This window comes from Protopterus annectens, chromosome 7.part1 (assembly GCF_019279795.1).
Source record: "Protopterus annectens isolate FY-2018-M chromosome 7.part1, PAN1.0, whole genome shotgun sequence".
Classification (NCBI taxonomy): domain Eukaryota; kingdom Metazoa; phylum Chordata; order Ceratodontiformes; family Protopteridae; genus Protopterus; species Protopterus annectens.
Genome location: NC_056740.1, coordinates 166,836,364 through 166,861,084, shown reverse-complemented (window position 1 = coordinate 166,861,084; position 24,721 = coordinate 166,836,364).

The window sequence follows — 24,721 nt, the reverse complement described above, 5'->3', positions numbered from 1 at the left end:
TGTAGATGACTGCGAAACAGGTGCCATAGTGGGACGGACATCTGACACGGATATCCTTCAAAGGGGCCTCCCAGATATGCATATCTGCTGTCAGGGACATGGCCTACAGCTAAATGCAAGGTAATGCAACATCATACCTGTCGATGAGTACTACGTCACCCCTGTCCAGCATATGGGTGGCAGTCCACTGAGCGCAGGGGTGATTACCAGGGATCAGGGGACAGAGGTTGTCGGTCACCATTCGTTCAACACACACGTTGCTATCGTGGTTCGGTGAGACTTCTACATTGCACACCTGTTTGTGCAGGGATTCACATCTAGATCAGGGTAGGTCATTGTCTCCTTGTACTCATTACGTGTTACACCTATGATTGACTACATTGCCCCATTCGGAGGGTATCTGACCCGACACCTACAGCAGCTGGGAAGGCCTCATAGGTTAATTGTCATACAGATGCAGGGTGTCATGGATTTGTGTAATGCTGCCCCACTTGTAGGACCCCTGCTCCATTCGGTCACATACCTGTTGTTCAGTGTTGACCTGTGCCTGACATACGAGGCCATGTCGACCCATATGTCATGTCTATGCTTCACCTACTGTATCTACATCCCTCGGAACCACAAGGGCAGGTGACGTGAACCTTGACGCGGTCATTAATAGGATGTGTTGGAGTGACACATACGTCACCCAGACACTCACTATGCTGTGGATCTACATCACAGTACATGTGAGGCAGAGATCCTTGCTAGCCTTGTTCAGGGGTATGTTGTCCGTTGGATGGGGGATTGCAGATATAGGCCAGGAATTACGTCATTATCACTGCTTGACAGAGGTACAGCAATATCATAAGCATTTTATCTCCGGACCGGAAGGTTGGCAAAGGAATCCTAACTATGGTGTAGGGCTATGGCTGAACTTGGGTAGGTAGCCTACCCTGTACCTATGGACCTATGAACCTATATTCATAGTTTGTCCCATTTACACTTATCTATCCCCTATCCTTTTTCTCATGTGTATATTTCTGTGGCACGTGATTGTCCTCTGTATTACCTGCAGGTATGCTGTCTACAGTGCACATACGTCACGGTTGATTACAGTGTATCTGTGTCCCTACCACGGTGATACTGAGGACTACCACACATCCTTCACAACATTACATGCATATGTCCATTCTATTCTTCTTTGGCCTATGGGGGGGTGTTAAGGCAATGGTTACACATGTCCCTGTTTGTGCACGCTTCATGGTGGTGTTTGACCAGCCTCCGTTGCAGTCGTGGGTTGGACGGTAGTGTTGCTGTGTGTTTGGCATGTGTTTTCATTGCCGGTACATCTGTGGGAGGTGTGGTTGGCACATGTTCCTCTTTGCAGGAAGCCCCATCCTGGGGTTTTGTGTCACGCATCTGCACTTGGCACGTGCCATATGTCCTGTGCTATTCCCACAGTCGTGTATGCCTTCATGCATTACTACTGCGTGTTACTGGCTGTTTGTATGTGGTACACATGGTGATTGTGGTGGTTGGCTTGACCTATTCCCATGCTAGGACATACACATCTGTCAATTACGTTGTTTAAATCAGACTATAACACCCATTAGGCTTTTCAAAATGACAGTTAATAACACAGGAAGCTCAGTTTCACAACGTTTTAATAGTGTGCAGCAGGAGGCAAATAACTATGCAGTACAAGTATAGAGTTTTGTCTGACTCTATACAAGAAACAGCTGTATGAGTATTGTGTTTACAATCAGCTTTTGCCCACCTTAATGATGTGGTCAGTCACAGGGCATTTACATCACTATAGTCCACAATATTGTATTCCTACAACGGTGCTACGGTAATGCTTATTAAATGTTTTCACATGAGAATAGCACAGCCTTGCGAGGCACATAGTCAATTAGAATGTCCTTCTGTAAATTCTGCTCTGTCAAGGTTCCAAGCCTGTTCGGATACAATAGTCAGTTCATTTCCTACTAGGTTCCTTTGTCTCTCTGGTGAGCAGTTGTACTCTATCTTCGATAGAGCTCACAAGGCCATCCTCCTCAGTGGAAGGATGAAAGGTATACATGTACATACATTTATTATTCTATAACCCAGCCGATAATTAATGCTGAATGACATACGCCTGCTGAACTGGTTACTGCCAGGGTCAGGGTTCGATCACACTGCAGCTACACTACAGGCAATTACATGCATGATAAGTTCTACTGCCATATTGTAAAATGGAATAATATGCATTATACACTATTTGCTTTTAAACTAGCACGTCATATATGTTTAAATATATATTTTTCTAACATTCTCCCTCCTTTGATTGCTTCTATTCTATCCAGAAACATATACAACATTATTTCATTCCCTAGCCTCTTCCTCTCTGGAAGTTTTAACTAGGCAAGTCATTTGTTGTACATTTCAGAAAGGATTACATTTGGTATTAACAAATCCCACTCCAGGTCTTGATACATAGTCTCGGTTACAGATACGTCAACAGAGTCCCTGACTAATACTTTCATACAGGGTATCCCGCAACAGACACATGCTCCCAATATGAGCAGAACAACACAAATGGCAATCAAGATATTAAGTATGAGTGAACCCCATCCACCAAATGGTTTCTGGAAATAGTTCGTCAGTGGGTTTGGGCCTGGTTCCGCCATGGCTGATACCTGCTGTATTACCTCTAGGTGGTCGTTGATTTCGTGCTTATTATGTGGTACTTCAACACAGCAGTCTTCTTTGATAAGCGCACACGTACCACTTCTCGCCACCAGGGTGCAGTCGTGAGCCATTACATTTTGGAGCACAACAGTTCTCATTGCATTCAGTTCATCGGTCACAAGTTCGAGAGCGAACAGTCGCATTGCTCATTCCTTGGAGAGGTTTTAACAACTTCCTCAGTTCCCTGATTGATTTCACTGCTCCATAAGCTGGGATTGTTCCAGCCCAGGATATAACACTGTCACTCAAGTCCATATGAGTCAATTTTCCTTTATCTCTTGCAGAAGAATGATTTTTCCAAACAGCTTCCATTTCACCCACTGGATTAGTAGGTTTCTCGACTGAGTTCCCAGTTCTTCGAGCTATATGTCTTACATTTCGTTTCGTACCCAGAGGCAATTCTGCAGTATGTCATATGGCTGGAGCCAGATAACCCAAAAACAACTGCCGGACCAATTCTCAGGTAACCATTGATATGCTTTTTCCCACAAACAAAATAACAATATTCTACTTTACTACTGATGCGGGTTAACTCTGCATGTAACATTTTCCTGTCTATAACAGACAACTGTTTATACAATTCAGGATGTTTCTGCACATCTTTCCACGTTGTTCTCATTAAGCTTAAATACAAATCATGAATGGTGCTACAACTAGTACTGTAATCTTTGGCTGTTATATGACATTTGTAAGACACAGTTATGTTACAATTACTCCCACCAACTTGGACTGTATCATGTTTATGAAAACAAACAATTCCTTTTTGTGTAACAGGTAAGTACAGTGCCACTTTGTCCTGTGATCTCACAGAACCTGTATCAAAAGGTAAATATTCACAAGTCTCAATCTATCACCAAGGGGACAGCATACATCGGAAGTCCTCCATATGATGTAGGTATGGCAGTACAAACCCAGCAATTTGAAATGTTCATAGTTTGTACATGCACACGCGTCATGGCTAGGTATGTGTTGAGGTTTGGATGCCAATCTGTGGCCAGTTCATCACGTCTCACTATTTGTATCTGTGTAGTTATATGCAGGAAAGATCCCAGCAAAAGTAAAGTCACCACAAACATGGTTAATAGGTGTATGATCAGTAGGACAGTAAACCAATGTCTTTGGGGTTGCTTTGTATTGTTATACACTCTGCCTCGGGTGATTCTGTCTCTATGGTATATCGGCTACAACATGTAAATCAGACTGGATATTCTTTACTGGTTTGAAAAGGGTCAGGTGAACCCAGGACGACCTTTCCGCAAACTTTACTGCAGTAGGCGTTGCCAACAGTACCTGGTACGGACCTTCCCACATTGGACTCGTCCGGTTACTTGTTTGGATAACAGTCAAACACACCCAGGATACTGGAGTCAGCTCTGCGTCCGGCTTCGCTTGCTCTTTATCTGAAAAAGAGTTTAACTGCAAAACAGTGTTATTGGTTAACAATCCTCTCATGTAACTGGCTAATGAGCCATCGACTTCCAGCTCTGCAGGCATGACAGCTTTCCACTGTGGCACATAATATGCCATTCCAAATACTACTTCAAAGGGGGTCAAACCCTTTACATTTGGAACTGTTGTCATGCTCAGCAATGCTAGAGGTAGACAGCAAATCCAATTCGTCTGGGTGTCACTCATCAACCTCCTCAACTTATTTCTTGAGATCCCATTGTACCTCGCCACCAGTCATGCTGACTGTGGGTTGTACGTGCAATGATTATTCAAGGAAATCCCAAATAATCCCCCAGGTTGCTGGATTGTCTGGTTCACAAAATGTGTTCTGTTGTCACTGTAGCTTCATTCCGGTATGCCAGATCTAGGGATACTTTATTTTACTGGGACCTTTGCCGCTGTTGCTGCATCCGGATTCCTGGTTGGAAATGCTTCTACCCATTTTGATAACATATGTATAATCACTAAACAATATTTCTTCCCTTCACATTTATTCAGCTGTATAAACTCCATACAAATAGTATGGAACGGATATGGTGGTGTAGGGAAACTCACTCGCTTCGGTTGAAATGCTCCCTGTGCATGATGTTTACTGCAAATATGACACGCTGCTCAAAATGTTTGTATGTGGTTCCTAATTCCGTATGTTAGGAATATTCTGTTAACCAACTGTACCATCCCCCCTGTTGAGACATGGCTCTACCCATGGCTCAACAAAGCCACATATCTGAATAAATTAGACGTTAATATTGGCTTTCTCACTTTGGAGATGTACAGTCCGTCTTCAAAGATTGCTCCTCGTCTTACCCACGTCTGCTTTTCTGCTTTCGTACTTGATGTTTGCATTGTTTCTAACATTTCTAAATGTAGAATCTCTGAGGATTGTCATTCCTCATTCAAAAAGACACTTTCTGAGTGTGAGGCTGCTTGTTTTGCGGCTGCATCAGCTCGTGCATTACCTTTCCTAATCTTATCCTGTTGCTTTGTATGAGCTGCACATTTACAATTAGCTACTTTAGTAGGTAACTGAATGGGATCTAATAAATTCAAGATCAATTGCGCATGATTAATCGGTTTACCAGTGGATGTTATCATTCCCCTATTCTTCCACTGCTGCGCATAAACATGCACTGTAGAGACAGCATACTGACTATCGGTATAAATGTCCACACATCTGTTTTTCACTAGAGTGCAAGCACGTGTAAAAGCTATCAATTCTGCTGCTTGAGCAGACAAGTTATGCTGCAGGGTTGGGCTTCTACAATCTCATTATCAATAACTACTGCATAACCTACTTGATTCTTTCCTGTAGGACTCTTTCTACATGATCCGTACACATAAACTGTCACCTCTGCATCATCTAAGGGTATATCAGTAATATCCTGTCTGGGTAAAGTTATTTGCTCCATTTCCTGTAGGCAACTGTGTGGTGTGCCATACACAGGTGTCGGACGTGACGCTGATGGGTTTAATGTTGTACAACGTTCAATCACCATATGAGGTTGACTCAGGGGTATGGTCAAACAAGAAAGATGTCTAGCACGGGTCAGGAATGCTATTTTCTCTTGCAGCAAAATTATCGCAACTGCATGAGGCACTCTCACAGTGAGAGGGTGGAATAATACCATTGATGCCGAGGCCTGTACTGCCATGGCTGCTGCAACAACTGCCTGTACACAATGTGGCAATAACCATGCCACTGGGTCCAACTGCGATGAGTAGTAAGCTATGGGGCGTTGCTTACTTCCATGCTGTTGCGTCAAGACTGACGTCATATATCCCTGCTTACAATCTACAGTCTGAAAACATCTGTTATGATTATTCGGGAGACCTAAAACAGATGTTGAAACTATCAATCGTTTTAGTCTGCAGAAAGCTGTTTCTGCTACTGGAATCCAGTGTAGTATATCTTGTGCTGCCATAGGTGTATTAAAGATTAAAGCAGACAATAGAGCCAATTCAAAAGCATAGTTTGGTAACCAGCTTTGACAAAAGTTAGTCGGCCCAGGAAGGACATCATTCCCTTCTTGGTAGTTGGCTTGGGTGCTTGTGAAATTGCTGCCTTCCTATCGTCATCTAATGTTCTACCCTCCTTGGATACCACATATCCCAGGTACTTGACCTGTATTCTCCGTAGTTGCAATTTATGCTTGTTTAATTTATGTCCCTGTTCTGCTGAATATTTCAATAATGCTATTGTATCTTCCCTACATTGCTGCTGGGTAGGGGCCACAAGCAGGATATCATCCACATAAAGTAGAACCTGACTGCCCCCGGGTGAAGTAAACCCCAGCATGTTGCTAGCCATCTCCTGTGCGAATATCGTTGGACTATTACAGTATCCCTGCGATAGCCGGGTATGGCTGTATCTGTTACCCTGAATGTAAATGCAAAACAATACGGACTATCTGGATGTATAGGTATTGAAAAGGAAGCATAGCTTATATGTACCACGGTAAGATACTTCTGTTGCGGGTTCATAGCATTCAATATAGTGTGTGGGTCTGGCACCATCGGTACCCTAGGTATTATTACATGATTTACAGCTTGTACATCCTGTACCATCCGCCATTCCCCGTTTGCTTTACTATCAGGAGATACAGGGGTATTGCATGGTGAATAGTGATTACATTGTGGATGGGGAATTCCCTCTGTGACTTTCCGGATATCTTCCGGTGTCCACGGTCTATACACTAAGGGAGTTGGGTCCTGGCCTTCCAGTCCTGCCTGAGGGTTCGGTACTTCAATTAATTTGACAGATTTCCTCACTCTGTTCTAGTGACTCTCTTCTTAGTTGAGTGTCCCTAGGTATTTTACGTGTTCGGGATGTGGTTTCAATAGCTTCTCTTACAATTGGTCGTTGTGATACCTCTGTTGCCACAGGATAACGTGGGGGGGACTAGCCTGCCCTCCCGCTTCATATCCTGGATGTGGTATCGGAGGGGGGGGGCGTCGCTACTACTGTATTATTATCTTCTTTGTCTATGTATGATGCTTTCGCATTTTTAGTCTTCTGTTCCCTTCGGTTCACTACCTCAATCCACCTATGTGCTTGAGGGATACCCAATTGTCGCTGTTTTTTAGCCTGCACATCTTAGGGTTGCCACCTTTTCAAGTGCCCAAAGTGGGACATTTGTGTTAGGAACGTCGGATTTTGCAGGGCAAAACATACCCACGGCCAGTACACAGGACAGCAATTTACTTTTTGCCAGAATAACAACTTATTCTTGTAGCATTTGAGTTGCTTATTCTGTTTATTATAATATTTTGGTGTTTCAGATACAAAATAACTCTTTTATGCTACTATTAAAGAAAATATAGGAAATATTTTTGGCCTAAGATATCAGAACATTTGCCATTTGTTCAGTTTGTTTGCAGGACACAACTGGCCAAAGAGGGACTGTCCCTCGCAAAGTGGGACAGGTGGTAACCCTAGAACATCTGCGTCACATTTTAGGTGATTCCAATGTTTCACTAACGATATTTTGTCTAATATACCATCAATGTCATATTTATTACCCCATTTTGCTGAATATCTCACATTATGTGCTCTCTGCAATTGCATATACTTCGCATCACCCGTCAAACGCGGATCTCACGATCTCTTAGTGCACTAATCTCCCATGTCTTCTAAACGACTGTTACGTAACCCTTCTCTCGTACCACATGGTATCTCCTTCCCTGTATCCACTGTAGTGTCTACAATGACTATTTACTCTACTCTGTGTTCCCCTGATCTATGTCCAAATGTAAAACTACTTGGATTGGTCTTCGACCTGCTATCACAACTGTTAACAGAAACACAATGTAGCCTGGTCCCTGATCTACAACAGAGACAAAGAGGCAAACTCTCCTTACCTGAGCCTCCCGTTTATGACTGCACGTTTTCTTCTTGGGATCCAGTTTTCCACCTTTCAGCCACAGATCAGACAGTGGACAGCCTCTTTACACACAACAATTCAGTCGGAGGTCTTTTCACTCAAGAAGAACCATTTAGGCAACTTCTCCTGCGCAGATGTCTAACCACCCATGCACTCTGACCTGTAGCTTACCAAGGGAATTCCGGCTAAGAAGGACCACAATGTCAAATAAGTTGTTAAACCCAGACTGTAGAAATCAGTAGGCTTTTCTAAATGACAGTCAATAACACAGGAGGCTCAGGTTCACAACATTTTAGTAGTGTACACCGGGAGGCAAAAAACTATACAGTACAAGTATAAAAGTTTTGTCTGACTCTATACAGGAAGCAATTTGTTTATATAGTGTTTACAATCAGCTTTTGCCCACCTTACTGACGTGGTCAGTCACAGGGCATTTCCATCACTATGGTCCGCAATATTCTATTCATACGAGGGTGCTGAGGTAATGCTTTTAAAATGTTTTCCCTTGAGAATAACACAGCTTTGCAAGGCACCTGGTCAATTACAGTGTCCTTCTGTAATTGTTGCTCTTTCAAGGACCCTGGACTGTTCCGATACAATAGTCAGTTCATTTCTTAATACGTTCCTTTGTCTCTCTGGTAAGGAGTTGTACTCTATCTTCGATAGAGCTCACAAGGCCATCCTCCTCAGTGGAAGGGAGGAAGTTATACATGTACATACATTTATTTTTCTGTAACCCAGCAGATAATTAATGCTGAGAGACATAAGCCTGCTGAACTGGTTACTGCCAGGGTCAGAGTTCAATCACACTGCAGCTAAGCTTCACCAATTACATGCATGATAATTTCTACTGCCATATTGTACAGTACAATTCAATGCATTATATAGTATTTTGCTTCTAAACTGGCACTTCATATGTGTTTCTATATATATAGTTTTCTAACAACATCCATCCGGCCATATGCATGTTGTTCCGTCCTTTACCTTGGCCGTGGGTGTTTGGCCGTCCGGCAACGCTACTCTCCACATGTGATGTCCCACCTTCCCCTTCTGTGCCTGTGGCACCCTGTTAGGACGTCCTGTTTGGTAGGCACATGTTCCGCTATATGTGTTTGACTTGTCAGCATAGCTAATCATCGGTGCGGTGGTTCAACATCCCAACTTGTCCACATGTGTACAGTTATGTGCACCATGGCGTGTGCAAGCCTATAGGGTTTGGACGGGTCCATACCACATGCGGGATGTACACATTCTGCCGACACATTCGCATGCAGCCATTTGCATATCTGTACCTGAGGTGGGTTGGTGACATGTGGGGTACATATTTGCCTGCGCGGCACTGCCTAAAACGATACTTCTTACCACATTTCAGGTATGCCCATTGTGTGTAGGTGTGTAGCTGCGCAAGGCTGCTAGCTGGGTTGGGTGCACGGTCGTACATGGGTGGGACCTACATGCTATAATGGGGCTATTGTGTATTACATTTGCATGCATGGGTTCTGCTTATGGATATTACGCTTGGACATACGCCGTCCTGTGTATGCGACGAACACGTTGCTGGGTGTGGTACATGTTGCTATGCACATGTTTGCCTGTGTTTAGGGTATCTTGGTTCCTTCCTGTTGTTATGTCGACACGGCTACCCGACTGTGTACTCTCACTACTGCTTGTGACCATTATGGTTGCCACCTTTTCCAATGCCCATAGTGGGACATCTTTTGTGGAAACATCGGATTTTGCAGGACAACACATACCCACAGCAAGTAGAGATGACAGAACTTCACTTTTTTGCCATATTATATGCTTATTCTCGTAGCATTTGGGTTCCTTATTCTGTTTCTTATGCCATGTATGTGTTTCATATACAAAATATATGTTTTATGCTACTATTAGAGGTATATTGAGGGAATATTTTTGTCCGGACATCTCAGGTCATTTGCCATTTTTCGATTTTTGGCGGGACACAACTGTCAAATGAGGGACTGTCCATAGCAAAGTGGGACAGTTGGTAACCCTGGTGACCATGGCCATGTCGCTACTAGGGTTGCCACCTTTTCAAATGGCCAAGGTGGGACATTTACGGGACTCACATCAGATTTTACAGGCCGACACATACCCACGGTCAGTACAAAGCATAGAACTTAACTTGTTTGCCTAAATAAAAGCTTATTCTTGTAGCAGTTTAGTTGCTTATTCTGTTTCTTGTGACATTTAGGTATTTTAGTTACGGAAATAACTATTTTATGCAACCATTACATAAAATATGGGATATAATTATGTCCTACAATCTTGCGACATTTGCCGTTTTTAATATTTTTTATCGGGACACAACTGCCCATGGAGGGACTGCCCCTCGCAAAGTGGGACAGGTGGTAACCTTAGTCGCTACTCCTATGTCGGTGCGGCGCGATGACATGCTGCGGTACACCTTCTCTGGGTATGCCCACTGACAGTGCATTGCGGGACGAACACTGTATTACGCGTATCCTTTGTTCCTTGGACGGGTACACTTAGGGCTTCGTGGGTTGTGTTTGCTTCTCCGTTTTGTTGGGACGGGTACTATGTTGCATACTCTGCGTGCGTTTCATTCTGCACGGGCCCTGGCTGGTGCCATTACTATTATGGGCGGACTGTGGCAGTCAGCACTTTAGGTTGCTCATCGCCTGCCGGCTTGGCCACGCCTCCGGACGCATCCTACTTGGGCTCGCTCACGTACACTACGCACGTGTCTGTGGTTGCAGCGCGCACTCATTACTATGCATATGGTGCTACTACGCCGACTATTCACTGCACCGCCGGCGCAGGCCTTACACCGGCCTTGCGCTGAGCTTCATGAATCCCGGGGGTTGTGTTATGGTAAGTACATAACTTTTCTAACTGGGATGAGGGGGTCCATCTTCATTAACCAGTACGACAGTCCCTAGCAACTTATCCCTAAGGGTGGTCAAGTAACCATGGAAACATACCTTAGATGAGTGTGGCTGTGAAGGAAGACTTGAGTTGTAAATGTCAAATCTAGCTTGTGAAGCTATTTAAGGAAGCCGATATTGTAGCTGCAGAAATATCATCTAAGGAGGGATTCATTTCTGAAAAGGGTCTGACATGTAACTACTGCTCTAGCTGACTATGCTATAGGAGGCAGTGTTTTATTATATTTTTTAAACCAGAAACATCTTTGCCTATGCCATATATGATAATTGAATAATCATACATTTATATACATAAAACAAACCCTACTGACATAATTTTAGTTACAAACATTATGCATCACTTATAATCTATTCAGCCACTGTCAAACATTACATAGCTCATTCAAATCTTGCCTTCTTTTAAACCTTCTTTATCATTTGTTTGTATTGTTCGCACAACTTTCATTTTTTATTCTGCGTAATTTGTTACTAACCTTTTCTAAAGATCTCAATTCCAGTTGTTTTATCTCTGTTACTATATTCACTACTTCTAGCACAGTTGGTTTAGTGTCTGATTTCCATTTCCTAGTAATTACTTTTTTGGCAGCCACCATAGCAAGGCCTTACCATGTCTAGGCAATTCCAATTCTGTATCATAGCTCAAAAAATAATTTCCTTAGTCATACCAATTTGCCCACCCAGTATTTCTGATAAAGTAGTCTGCAGGGAAATTTAAAGTCTGCCAACTCATTACACTCAGAACATATATTCCCAATTACCTCTTTCTTCCACATCATACCTCCACTATTTGCTGTCTACCTGAGGAAGAATTCTTTGAAGTCTACTTGGGTTATCAAAATACCAGTGTAAAAACTTCTAAGAAAAGATCCTAAAACTTCTAAACTTTGCTGTATATTTGGGAGACATACATATATCCCCCATTGTTTCTTTGTGAATTGCTTATCTAATCTCTCTTCCCAATCCTTTCTAACCTCCTCTGATTGATTCTTATAGTTATCATGCAAAATTTTATACGCTGTACTGATTATTCCTTTTCTAACAACAGTTTCTATTCTAGATTCTAATAAAAACTCTACCAGTTCTGGTCTTTCACTTAGAATCCACTATTTCTTTCTCTTTGCCTATACTCTGATATTAATCCTTGATAGACAAGGTAATTTCTAGCCTGCAGTTCAAATAAATTATTGGCCTCTTCCCATTCTATTACAGTTTCTTCTCTATTTGCTCATTATACCTTTGTTTTTTTGTCAGTTTTTTCTAATAAATTCCAGCCCCTTCTTGCCAGTTGTTTGTATCCCTAATTGCAGTCATCCCTATCGGCAGAATCTCCTTTCTCTGTTCCAGTGTTGTCTTAGTTCTTGTGTTTTATTGTATTCTTCACAGAAATACTTACTGCAAACAAATGTCATCTCACCCCTTTAGAAACTTTGGAAACCAATTTTTTTTTGTTGGAAAAGTAGACAAATAGTCCATGAACCTCTATTAACTGACCATATTTTGTCCATTTAAAATCTTAGCTGTTTGTGGACATCAAACAGTGTAATTAGCGTTCACCTCTTTTGGAATAGTTAAGAAAGAATACAGGTAGGTATACTGATTGAGGTTAGTTTCAGTAGCTATCACACCTCTCAACCTGGAAACATAAAAAATCTGGACAAAGGCCCATGAAAAGTAGGTACAACTGGTCAAAAATTGGGACTCTGATTAGCATAAGATTTGCATAAACAAACATATAACCCCACCCACTCAAGCAGAATTATGGGATACCAACACAAAGCTTGAAGTCACTAAATAATAATAAATAATGGCAAACATTTGAATTTCAGACTTCCTATCCCTTAGAAAATACATAATAAAGCTGTGTTCAGATTTCTTGCTCTGAGAGATTGAGAGGTATGATTACAAATGTTACAATATAGTAAAATAGGGTAGGGAGTCCCTATACTGTCACTGAGTATGTACAATTTAATGTATCTATCAATAAACGGGAAAAGACCATATCAAAACACAATTAAACAGACTTCTTTTAAATACACAAAAGCTTTTTGAATGAGATTATGGACTACTTAATTAAAACCCCAGACTTGCAATGCATCTTGCAAACATGATTAACTTCAACAAACAAAAAACAGCTTTTCTCGTTTTTCTAACAGCAAACATTCTTATGATACATAACTCTATGTTTATTGTTTTTTATGCACTTTAAAAGATCCAGTTTAAAACAAACAGGCACACAAAAATTGGTCCTAATAAGTTGAAGTCTACAGACATGAATCATGAATCATGAGGATCACCGTGAAAACTGAACTGCGCCTACATTTTTAAAACTTTAAATATTAATATTATAGGAACAAAACATATGATTTTTTTGCATCAAAAGACAGAAAAGAAGGAAAAAAATACAGTTGTGTAAAATCTTACCATAATGGTAGATGCCCTTCCCTTCACCGCTGCAGTATTCCTTACTAATGGGATTCTCTGCCATGAAGCCTCTCTCCAGCCAGTTTACAAAAGTCTACCATTGCTTTAAGGTATGCTGAACATCACCTGCGCACTCCTTGTGTAAGGTAGGACATAAAGGTGATGTTTAGGTGTACCATCCTCAGAACAGATTGCCCTAGTAGGAACAGCAGTCCAAGGAAAACCAACAAGAATCTGCACAGCCAGGAAGGGAAAAAGACCAGGTGGATGGGGGGAAGGAGTGAATATTGCAGAGGTGAAGGCAAGGACATCTACCATTGTTAAGATTTTACACAACTGTACTATGTCCTTACATTCACCACTGCAGTATTCCTTACTAATGGGAGAGTGCCAAAGCTCAAGAAGCAACCTGGGAGGAGGAAGCAGCAGAGCCCTCCAAGAAGCCATGAAGAATGGCAACAGCAAAACCAGCTCTAGCTCTGGAGATACCATCCAACTGCTAATGTTTGGTAAAGAGATGCACAGAAGACCAAGTAGCAGCTTCAAGAATAGAATTAGTATCTAAGCCTTTGAAAAAAGCACCAGAAGAAGCCACAGCTCTAGTGGAATGAGCCTTTATAGAAGAAGGAAGGCTCTTGTCATGAAAAATGTAGCAAAAGGAAATAGCCTTCGAAATCCAAGTGGAAATAGTTTGCTTGGAAACAGCTAAATCAAAATACCTATGATGAAAGGAAACAAATAACTGGTCAGACTTTCTGATAGCTTTAGTTTTATCCAAATAAAATCTGAGCTGTCTATGCACATCTAAGGTATGCTGCACCCTCTCTCTGTCAGATTGCGGAGAGGGAAAAAAAAAGTAGGCAAATTAATACACTGATTAAGTGACAACTCATTAACCACCTGGGGCATGAAAGAAGGATTAGTACTTTTTCCCTACATTTTCTGTCTGCTAGACTTTTACTTGAGCTACTGGAAAGATGTGTATGCCTGTATAGTATACGGCATTTTTGCTCAACCGAACTGTAAATGTTTGCAACAGAATGCATGCCTACTTACATTAACCTTATCTCTGCTATGTACGTCTTTATGTTGGTCTCAAACTAGTTACCGTCTTTCTCCTGTGTCTTTTATTTTATTTAGAGGTGGTAGAGGATTTGATTACTTAATCTGCCAGAGGGCAGACCATCACTACCTTCTGTGTAGCTTTTACTACATTGGTATATAACTATACATTGTATGTGCTGTTCTACGGATCTGGCTTTTGGGGTTTAATGAAGTTAATAAAGGCTGCCTAGCGTGACCCTGCAGAAATGCATTACTATGCGTTATTTGCCCCTATCTAACTGCTGCTCCTACTGGTCTCTGGATCCCCTGAATCCTGGTTTTAAAGATATTCACATAGTACAAAGGCCACCTAGCGTGGTTTTTGGTGGACTCGCTCTAATGTTGTGGTATTTTCCCTATCCAGAAGCTACTACTCCTGGGTCTCTGAATCCTGGGTTAAATGTATGCAGGTCAAACTTAATGCCACCTGGTGTGGTTTTGTTGGAATGCTTTTACTGTTGGGTATTATTTTCCCTACCTAGTAGCTGCTTCTCCTGGGTCTCTGTACTCTGGGTTTCAAGAAATACAAGGAAAACAAAGGCAGCTTAGTGTGGTTTTGGGGATACACTTTACTGTGGGTCTCTTCTTGTGCTGAAGTGTCTATCTTTCCCATGTGTGTGGCTTTACTGCCTTATCGAATGACCTTTGGTACTTTGTTCAATTCCTCCCGAGTGTTGCTCTTATTATTCTTATTACTCTGGGGATGTTCCTAGCCTATAGTGGGATTCAAAAACATTTTACTTTCTGTAGCCTCAACTTCAGCTGTTTATTTGAGAGTGTGTTTGTCTGAAATGTGTCTTTATTTTTCTGTAAACTGCATACATGTATTAGTGCACAGTAATTTGATAACAACCTTGTCATATACCTAGCTGCTTATCTGTGAATGCTTTGGACTGTATGTATTTTTTTCTTATTCACAGTTGTACCTCTGCTTATTTATTAGTTATATAACATTGCTGATTTTGCTGTGAATGTCATGTTATCTGTATTCTGCTGTTTACCATTACCCACCACTATAGTAGATATCTATGATTATTTTCTAAAATTGCCACTGCTTACTACTCTCTAGTACTGTTAATTACCTGAAGCACTCCATAGTCTTCCCCTTAGTGTTCTCCCTCCCTCCCTATACTCCCTACTTACCTCCATCTCTCCACCCTTGACACATAACAGCACTCTCTCCTTTACACCCAGCACACCCTGAGTACACTCCTTGCTCTAGCCTCCCCACTCTTATATCTGTCTTACCTGCTGCCTTCACTCACAGACTTTATACCTACTTACTCACACAAACTGACCTACTCCCCATCCCCATTTACTACATACTTACTCACACAAACTGACCTACTCCCCCACCCCCATTTACATCAACTGGTTAACTTATTTCACTTGTATGTACCTACCATTGTTTGCTCTTTTTCTACCCCTAACCCCTATCTTTCTCTCTTCTTATTGTTTTCTAGGATATCAAACAGTCTCTGCAGTATCCTAACCCTGTGGTGACCCAGCATGAACACCCTCTAATCTATTTCTCCTACGTGGGTATTTCCCCTAGAGAATACCTGGAGATACTTTATGTATGTGCAGCCAAGTGAAATATATATTCTATTTAATACCTGTATTGCTACTCCTGTCCTGGCTGTAAGCTAGCACCTTCTCTGGACCGCTCCTTGGTGTCTGCCTCTTTTCTCTATATCCCACTCTCTCTCTCCCTGAATCAATCAACCAGCTCTCTGCAGCTCTCTGACAACAGTGCCTTTCCTCTGCACATATCTTTGGTCCCCCCTCCCTTCATCTGCACTCCTCTACTTTGGGTGCCTGGCCCCTGGTTTGGTACTCTAAACTTCTGCTGTACATCACTACTGACCTACCCTGTCTCTTTCTCCCTGCACCTCTGCCTTTCTGCCTTCTCTTACTTTTACTTTGTCTGACTTCCCTGGCTTTCCTGATTGTTTCTAGTAGCTTAGTTTTCTAGGGGTGCATGCCCCGCTACATTCGCCCTTGCTTACGCTCAGGCTCTCTTCGATCCCCTACCCTACCCCCATTCCCACCCACCCCTACATCAGTTACACTTATACTCTCCATTCCCTCTCCTTCCTGTCTGCTCAGCCTCTCACAACTCACTTCCTACCAGTACTCATCCCCCATTCACCTCACTTCCATCCCTCTCCTTCCTGCCAGCCCAGCCTCTCACAACACACCTCCTGCCAGAACTCCTCCCCAACTCACCTCACTTCCTTCCTCCACTTCAGTTTTAGTCCCGATACTAACTCTCACTCATCCCCCAACAATGCAACTCTTCCCTTTTTTTGCCATTCCACTACTCTGTTACCTATCAGCCTTAACCTCATTTCCCTCATTCCACTCATACCTCCCCAACCCACTTAAAGGTTCCCCCACCTCTACATCCCACACTAACCTCTTCATTACTTCCTACTCTGCTATCTCCCCATCACTCTTTAGTATCTCCTCCGCTACTTTTCACAAATGTAACCTCCTTTCCAATCATACAAATACCCTCAAACCCAAGCCTAAACTCATCTTCCTTCACTTAGCTTATACTCCATTCACTCACCTTAAAAATAAACTTCTACTCTCTGGTGATATCCACCCTAACCCAGGCCCTCAGTCACTTCATCATTCCTCCAATCCCGCCCCTTCTGCTCTCATCCCTAACCATTCCCATACTGACTTACAACAAACACCTGCACATAAACATCTGTCCATATATTCTATAAATATTAAAAGTCTAACAAACAAGATCTCAGAACCACATTCCTGGATAGGCCATACAAACCCTAACATCCTTGCCTTGTCCGAAACCTGGCTCAAGTCCCACATCACTAACAGTGAAATACTGCCACCAGGTTTCAACATCTATCGTGCTGATAGATCCCCTAACAAAGGTGGTGGTGTAGCCATACTCTACTCAGACAGCCTAAACCTGTCTCCTATCACTATTCCCATCCCCAATTTCTATCCTGCTGAACTTCTCATCCTAAACTGCCATCTCAACCCACACAAGAAATTTGCTGTCACTTCTATCTACATCCCCCCTGGGAATAATATACCCACCCTCGAAAATATCCTATCCTGGTTTAGTCACAACCTAGACTATGAAACTCTCATTCTTGGTGATGTCAATATAGACTGGTCCAAACTTACTACTGACTCACCACAATCCAGCATCAACTTACATGGTTTCCATCAACTAATTACACCCCCCACCCATTTCAATAAAGACTTATCTTCCAGTTCCACCATTGATTGGATACTCACAAACTCTCCTCACCTCTACCATAGCCCTTGTACCCTACCTGACTCCTTAAGTGATCACCTCCCCAACTCTATCCTTAGACACACCCCCCAGACACACAAACCACACCTATTTAGAGATTGTCGTATGCTCTCTAACTTCAATAACACCCAGTTTAATTCCATGCTATGCAGTATTGATTGGTCCATCCTTAAACACATCCCTCTTGATGATGCTGTCATTAAATTCAACAACATTTTCCTAGATACCCTTAATTCCCTTGCTCCCTCCAGGAAAATCAGAATTAAATCAAACCATGCTCCATGGCTTTCTAAAGATACTAGAGCACTAATGCATACCAGAGATAGCACCTGAAAGTTATGGCTTAAAACCAGGCATACTCCCCATCTACTTAAATACAGACAATTACGTAACCTAGTTAAGAAATTGGTCACCAAAGACAAGACCTCTTACTACAACTCTCCTCAACTGGACAACAGGTCCAACCCACGCAACTTCTGGACTACTCTTCACAAAATACTTTACCCTGGCAAGCCTTCTAGCCCCTCACCCTACCTCAACAAATCTCCTCCTGAAATTGCTACCTTACTCAACAAACACTTCATTGACATTATCTAAAACCTTACACCCTCAAATACTAATGCTGAAACTATCACTACTACCAACAACCCTCATAGCCAGAATATCTTCTCATTTAAACCTGTGTCAACCTCCTACATCAAATCACTTCTTCTTAAACATAAACCATGTTCTCCCTCTACTGATAACCTACCTCCTACATTTCTCAAACTCGCTGCTGAATCTATAGCCTATCCTATATCCATTCTCATTAACAGATCCATACAAGAGGCTACAGTTCCTACTATCTGGAAATCCTTCTATACTATCCCACTGCATAAAGGTGGCAACTCCACTGATCCATCTAACTATCGTCCCATTGTTATTCTTTCTCCCATCTCCAAATTGCTAGAAAAATGCATATATTCACAACTTCTCAACCATCTCCTCCAACACAACCTTCTCACTCCCACTCAGCATGGTTTCTGTCCGCACCACAGCACATCCACCACCCTCCTCTCTTTCACTCATACCATATCCAATGCCCTTGATAACAATCAACTAATATCCTGCCTCTTCCTTGACCTTTCCAAAGCCATTGACACAGTCTCTCACCTTATACTCCTTTCTAAATTATCTAACCTCAACCTGTCTTCTTCCCCCCTTGCTTGGTTCTCCAGCTATCTCTCAGGTAGGCAGTAATCTGTCAAATGGCTCTCCTCCTGCTCTCCCTTTATATCTGTTCCAACAGGTGTTCCTCAAGGCTCTATCTTGGGTCCCCTCTTATTTAATATCTTTACAAACGAACTATTCACCTCTTGCAGACAATCTTCTCTTATACAATATGCAGACGACTCTGCACTCATCTCAATCTCCAGTAGTATCACAGACCTTCTTACCCTTACTCAAAACTCCTTTCTATCCACAGAGAAATGGCTATCTGACGATCTGCTTATCCTTAACTCTAAGAAGACCAAGCTCCTGCTCTTTCTCTCCCGCTCTTTCTACATTTACCATAACATCCTCTAACAACACAATCATAAAACCTGAACCACACACTAAACTGTTAGGCGTCATTATAGTTGATGAGCTCAAATTTAACTTACACTTACTGGAAGGAATAAAAAAACACACCAGAAACTTGGCTTGCTCTATCGTAACAAAAGATTTCTTACTCCAAATGCTAGACTCTCCCTAGCACTCCTTCCTCCTGCCCACACTTCTCTACGCAGCCCCAATACTAACCAATATACAAGCTACTACCATGAACAAACTGCAACAAACTTACCATAGAATTGCTAGATTCATTACTAACTCCCCCTATAACTCCCATCACTGCGTTGCCCTGAACTCATTACAATGGTTTGAATTCCCTCAACTACTACTAATTTCTCAATTTCAAGTTATTCACTCCATTCTATACAGGCCTTCATCCTGTCCAGCTCTCACTACTCTTGATTCTACTTATGCCCCTTCTAGAACCATCCGCACCTCTAACCAACAACTTCTGAATGTAGATCATCCAAAGAAGAACACAGGCAAACTGCAATATAACTGCTCTATAGCCCACACTTGGAACAAACTTCCTCTGAACATCCGCTCCATCATACACCCTGCGCACTTTAAAAAGGAACTCAAACATTATCTTCTCAACACTAAATCATGTCTCTGCTTTGAACCTACCTGATATGTCCCCTTTATACAATTGGTGCTCCTTCCCTCTGAACTCCTGAAAGCACCTATACCTTCCTACAAAGCCTATGCAAGAAATCTGATTCACTTGTATATCTCTTGTTTGATCACTTGTATATAACTTGTTTTGTACATAAAAAAAAACATATTAGGGGTTCATATACTCATTTCTTTGAGAAAACCCTCTTGCTGTAATTTAATATGTTTGAGTCATATATTTATTAATATGTTTTGGAGTTATAATTGGTTATGGTACTTTCTATGTGTTGTTACCTATGTTATCCTAATTGTTTTTGTAATTGGAGCTTTTCTCCTCGGGTCTCCACTGAAAACGGGCTACTGCCCAGCTGGACCAACCCGGTTAACAAATGTCAAATAAAAAAATAAAATAAAATAAATAAATACACAAGGACACCCTGTCCTCATGAAATATCAAAAACGTGGACAAGCCATAAGGGCTTGCAGTTCAGATACCTGTCTGGCAGAAGTTAGAGCTAACTAAAGAACTGTCTTCCAAGAACAATGTTGCAAGGAAGCTGAAACAGCAAGCTCAAAAGGAGCCTGATCCAATTTTTCCAGCAAAAATTAAGATCCCAGGGAGGAGGAACAGGCTTTCTCTGAGGTCTAATATTAAGGATGCCTTTAGGAAATTGCTTAGCTTCAAATATAGAAGCTAATGCAGGAGTTAAAGGCAGACAAGCAGAAAGAGCTGATAAGTGGGGCTTAATAAATGAATAGGCCAAACCAGCATTGAGCAACTCACACAAATAAGAAAGAACCAAAGGAACATCCACAGAAAGTGGATCCAGGTCACGAGAAAGATGCCAAATAGAAATCCTCTTCCATTTATTTAAGTAGGATTTCCTAGTAGTAGGTTTCCTGGCCTCTTGCAGGACCTGCAGCACGTCATCAGAAAAAAGGTGTTTATGAGGAATCAAAACACTATGACCCACAGTGTCAGTTGATGCGTGGACAGGTGGGGATGGATGTGAGACCCCTCATCTTGTGTGAGGAGATCCACCCTGTGAGGTAACTTGTGATGATTTCCCCTGGCTAGATACAGAAGTAAAGGGAACCAGTGCTGTCACAGCCAAAAGTGAGTCACAAACAAGATTTTGGGAGCATTCTATGGAATCTTGAACAGGACTATTGGAATGAGAGGAAGGGGAGGGAATGCATAAAGAAACATTCCCTTCCAAGAAAATGAGAGGGTGTCCACCTTTCATACCAGAGGACCTGGGATGCTGGCACAAAACAGAGGACATTGTCTGTTCAGAGGGGAGGCAAATAGATCTACTTGAGGATTACCCCACAATGCCCAGAAACACATGCCTGTGAAGCATCCATTCATGAGATCGAGTGAAGGACCTGCTCAGATTGTCTGCCACAATGTTCCGATCTGAAGGAATGTAAACTGCCTGAAGTGTCACACAATATCAGATAGCCAGATACCATACCAGAAGTGCCAGCCAGCAAAGACGGTAGGATCATGTACCCCCGCCTGTTTGTTGCTATACCACATGACTGCGGTATTGTCCATGAATACCTTGAGAGGCCCTGCAGAGAAGAGAGGATGAAAGGCCTGAAGAGTCAGCATAAGAGCCCTCATCTCTTTGATGTTGATGTGCTCCTTCTGCAGATGAGGCGACGACACTCCCTGAACCCTCAGGTTGCCAAACATTGCTCCCCATCCCACATCTGAAGCGTCTGTGGACAGATCCTGAGAGGGAAGCCGAGGCTGAAAAGGGAGCCCTGAATTCAGACACAATTGCTGAATCCACCACAGAAGTTCTTTCTTGAGACACAGGAGTAGAGGAACAGGAAAGTCTAGAGGATGTGCATGCTGAAGCCACACCAACTTCAGAAACGACTGGAACTTCCTCATGTAGAGTTTGGCCAGAGGAAGCAACAGAATGGTGGAAGCCATGAGCTCTCATAAACTCCCTGGCTGAAATGGAGGCCAGGGGAAGAAGAGTTTGAAAGAAAGAAATGAGAGTAAATGCCTTTGGAGGAGGCAGGGATGCCAGCACTGGCACCGTTTGAAACCTGCAACCCAGAAAGACATGATCTTGAAAAGGAGGCAGGGAAGACTTGTTGAAGTTTATTGTGAATGCCAGGCTCTAAAGAAGAGAAATGGTAAAATGAAGATTTTGCAAAAGGACGTCTGGAGAAAATGCCTGAATCAACAGGTCGTCCAAATAAGGAAAAATCTGAATCTCTTGAAGCCTGCAAAAGGCAATAACAAGAGCAAGGCATTTGATAAACTCCCTTGGTGCAGTAGAAAGGCCAAAGGGCAAAGTACAGAACTGAAAATGCCAGGAAGCAACAGAGAAATGCAAAAATCTCCTAAAAAGAGGATGGATCAGAATATGGAAATAAGCATCCTTGAGGTCCAGAGACACCAGAAAGGCCTAAGGGAGAAAGAGAGGAAAAGGGGACTGAAAGGATAACATCCAAAAGGAAGGCACCTTCAGAAAGGTGTTCAGATGGGAGAGGTTTAGAATAGGTCTCCAAGTACCTTCTTTTCTTGGCACTAGAAATATTCTTGAATAAAACCTCCCCCCCCCCCCTTTGGGACACAGGCACTTCTTGAATAGTACCCTGAAACAAGAGGTCCCAAAGAACCTCTGAATAAAAAAAGGAAGCTGTTCCTGATGTGGCCGAGGAATGCCCATAAAAGGAGGGTGGGAAATCCAGACCATGAAGTACCCTTGATGAATGACTGACAAAACCCAAGAATCCTGGGTGATCTGGAACCAAACAGGAAGAGAAAGAGAAAATAGAATGTGGTAGGATAGTTAGACAGTAGCTGGTTTGTCAGGAAAGGAAGGCTTAATAATACCTGCAGTCTGAGTGGCCTTAGCAGGAGGAGTCTATTCACTACCCTTTTTACCTTTAGAAGGAGGGTGAAACTGCCTACAAACAAAGGCTGGCTTAGAAGAGTAGTTCCTCTGAAATTTAGGCACAGGAGAAATAAAGACATGCTTAAGCTCCTGTAAAGCCTTACCCTTGTCCTGAAGAGACTTAAATGAACCAGCAACCAGTTCATCAAACAAAAGACTATTATCCAGAGGAGCATCCAGCAACTTAGCCTTAATATCATCAGGCAAAGGTTGAACTGAAGACATGAATATCTCCTTCGAACTGAACCAGAAGCAGCAGCCCTTGAAAAGGCATCTGCTGACTCATAACTACATTTGGTAGAATGACAAACTACCTGAGTGGAAGTCCCAAGCAAGGAAAGAGCAGAAGATTTACCCTCAGAGTCTGGAAGATCAGAAAGAACCTGACAGGCCTGAGAAAGAAGAGCCAAGACATACCTAGAATTATGGGTCTGATAATTAATAGCCCTAAAAGCTAGGATGGATGAAATATAAACTTTCTTACCCAGCCTATCCATGGTCCTACTGTCCTTGTCAGAAGGCAGTAACTTGGAAAAAGGAAGCAATTGAGATGGCTTATCAGAGGCCACAGACACCACAGAGGGGTCAGCAGCAGGACATTTAAACAAAAAGGAACAATCCTCAGGCACCCTGTAAAACCTGTCAGACTTCCTGGGAGCAAAGATTCCGGTGCTTTAGAGGCAGTGGAAAAAAAGCATCCAATAAAGCAGGCAAGACAGGAGGAATGGTCAGAGGTTTAGGAGATTCCATCTGCAGTAACTCATAGTACCTCTTATGGATATCTGAAACCTGAGCACAATCCCACTTAAAGTCCATCATCCTAGAGATCATGTCTCCAAAGGAAATTTCCTTAGCGGGAGTATCTAGAACATGAGAATCATCCTCCTCAGACCTGTAGTCAAAAGGAGAAGGAATCTGAGCAGAATAAGCAAGGGAGTCATCATCAGAATCCACATCAGAAGAATGCAGTTCTCTGGGCCTTTTAGGGGAAGAAGTAGACCAAGGAGGTGCAAGAACTGAAACCCCTTGAGGAGGCCGCAACAAGAGTAAAGCATTAAATAACCCCTGAGTGAAGGCCTGCCAATCATTTTGTAGATCTCTAGGAGCAGAAGAAACATGGTTAGTTTTCTGTTTCTTTTTTAAAGGGACAGCCATCCTGAAAACCTGAGAAGGCCCAGACTCAGGACGGCATTCCACAACTGCAGTAGGAACCTCTTCCCTAAAGAGAAACTGCAGAACACCACTAGACTCCTTGGAAACAGTCAACCACGGTTCCCTCTGAATGCCCAAAATGGATGCCTGCAAACCCTCGTTGAACGTGCTGCCTGTCAGATCCTCACCGGCCTCCAACAAAAACGCGGTAGAAGAATCTGACAAAATAACAAGGTGAGCCTCTGGGTGCATAATAACCTTAGGAGAAACTCTCGGCAGAGGCTGGACAGCAGAAGATTCTGGTCTTACCTTATGCCCCTTCTTCTTCCCAGACAGCTGACCCTCGGGGCAGGAAGTTCCATCCATAGTACCCGCAGCAAGAAGCTTAAGTCGCTGGTTCTCAAGGTACAAAGAAAGGGAAGAAAGCCTACTACAAAGAGTTTTGGGGACAAACGCCTGACAAATTGAGCAAGACGTATGGTCATGAGCAGCATGAAGGCAAAAAAGACACTTATTGTGGTGGTCTTTATGGGGAATCAGTCTCCCACACTGGGATTTACCCTTCCTGGATGACATTAACCCCAAACAGCACTAAACAAAAACCCAACTGGGTATTTATCTGCAACTGTGAAGACTCTG